This window comes from Schistocerca americana, chromosome 1 (genome assembly GCF_021461395.2).
Source record: "Schistocerca americana isolate TAMUIC-IGC-003095 chromosome 1, iqSchAmer2.1, whole genome shotgun sequence".
In the NCBI taxonomy this organism is placed as follows: domain Eukaryota; kingdom Metazoa; phylum Arthropoda; class Insecta; order Orthoptera; family Acrididae; genus Schistocerca; species Schistocerca americana.
Genome location: NC_060119.1, coordinates 356,026,969 through 356,029,217, shown reverse-complemented (window position 1 = coordinate 356,029,217; position 2,249 = coordinate 356,026,969). Strand labels below are relative to the sequence as shown.

Genomic DNA, 2,249 nt, shown 5'->3' with positions numbered 1-2,249 from the left:
ATGTTAGGATCTCTTTCCGTTCCAAACGTGTATTACGTGCGGGCACAATCAGTGCTTAAATGTCACTGGGCGTGTTCCAGTTACTCTAATTTTTCGTAAGAGAAAACATTGTCTATTGTAGGCAGTATCTTTATATTCTTTGTCTGTTGTGCTACTGGCCAGTTTCGACTACCATGTCATTATCACTCCACTCCGTCTACAGGCCACAAGAGGCCCATCGGGACCATCCGACCGCCGTGCCATTCTCAGGCTAGGATGCGGATGGGAGGGGCGTGTGGTCAGCACACCGCTCTTCCGGTCGTTATGATGGTTTTCTTTTACCGGGACCGCTACTATATGGTCGAGTAGCTCCTCAGTTGGCATCACGAGGCTGAGTGCACCCCGAAAAATGGCAACAGCGCATGGCGGCCCGGATGGTCACCCATCCAAGTGCCAACCACGCCCGACAGCGCTTAACTTCGGTGATCTGACGGGTATCGGTGTATCCACTGCGGCAAGGCCGTTGCCATATGTCATTATCAGGCACCTATAAATAGAACGTACTAAAATAGGAGAGAAATATGTAAGCCATATACATTTAGAGAATTCAAAAATCTAATGATGACAGAGTCTTAAATTCAGTGTAAGTTATCGTCCATTACTTACCTATACATTGGTCAGCCAAAACATTATGACCATTAACTACCACACGTTGTATGCCTCCTGGTGGCTTTGCGGGCACGTGACGCAGTAACAAAAGTATGTAAGCGAAACAAACATGGATGGAGGCTCACCCTAGCAAAGAAATGCGCTTCAAATGGGGGAACCCTTTGGGATAAGCGACTTTACCGAAGGGCAGATTATTACTATGCAGAGCTTGCGAACGAGTATCTCGAAAACGGCGAAGGTGGCCGAATGCTCACGTGCTACTGTCGTGAGCATTTACGGAAACAGGTAGGAGGACAGTGAAACTACCACTAGGCGCTAAACGGTTGCCTGCCGCAGTGGCTGAGCGGTTCTAGGCGCTTCAGTTTGGAACCGCGCGACTGCTACGGTCGCAGGTTCGAATCCTGCCTCGGGCATGGATGTGTGTGATGTACTTAGGTTAGTTAGGTTTAAGTAGTTCTAAGTCCTAGGGGACTGATGACCTCAGATGTTAAGTCCCATAGTGCTCAGGGCCATTTGATTTTTGCTAAATGATTGGACGTCCACGACTCTTCACAGAACAAGGGATTCAGAGGTTTGTCTGCTCTGTAAGGTAGGATAGATCGTCGTCTGTGGCATGTCTGCCGAAGGAGCACAATGCGGCTACACGCACGACTGTTTCGGAACATATCGTTCATCTACATTGTTGAACATGGAGCTCCGCAGCAGACCACACCTTTTTTTTTTTTTTTTTTTTTTTTTTTTTTTTTTTTTTTTTTTTTTTTTTGTCGGCAGTCTACTGGCTGGTTTGATGCGGCCCGCCAGGAATTCCTTTCCTGTGCTAACCTCTTCATCTCAGAGTAGCACTTGCAACCTACGTCCTCAATTATTTGCTTGACGTATTCCAATCTCTGTCTTCCTCTACAGTTTTTGCCCTCTACAGCTCCCTCTAGTACCATGTGAAGTGTTGGCAGAAGTGCCAACACCGTGTTGCTAAAGGAGGCCGAAATGCACGCGTTAAGCTCACGCAGATTGGCGTGAGGTCTGGAACAGTTAAAGGAATTAATAGTAGCAAATAAAGTACGTAGTTGATGTAATACTTAACTTTAATCCACACTTGGTGAACATCTCTCTGCTTGATACATTTGCTTTAATATTAATTATCAATTGCTATGGCGCCTTGCTAGGTCGTAGCAATGACGTAGCTGAAGGCTATGCTAACTATCGTCTCGGCAAATGAGAGCGTAATTGTCAGTGTAGCATCGCTAGCAAAGTCGGCTGTACAACTGGGGAGAGTGCTAGTAAGTCTCTCTAGACCTGCCGTGTGGTGGCGCTCGGTCTGCTATCACTGACAGTGGCGACACGCGGGTCCGACGTATACTAATGGACCGCGGCCGATTTAAAGGCTACCATCTAGCAAGTGTGGTGTCTGGCGGTGACACCACATTCCTCCCCCGCAAATCGGCTTCCTCTCATTGTGACTTGGCTGTCTTGTTAAGTCACAACACCATGGAAGTCATTCCCTCATGTCTTAGCAGGTGTCCTATCATCCTGTCCCTTCTCCTTATCAGTGTTTTCCACATATTCCCTTCCTCTCCGATTCTGCGTAGAACCTCCTCATTCCT

General features: G+C 47.4%; 1 pseudogene; it reads right to left on the bottom strand.

The window, feature by feature from the left end:
- Positions 1 to 389: 389 nt before the first annotated feature.
- On the bottom strand, positions 390 to 507 carry LOC124558784 (annotated as a pseudogene).
- Between the last annotated feature and the right edge of the window lie 1,742 nt (positions 508 to 2,249).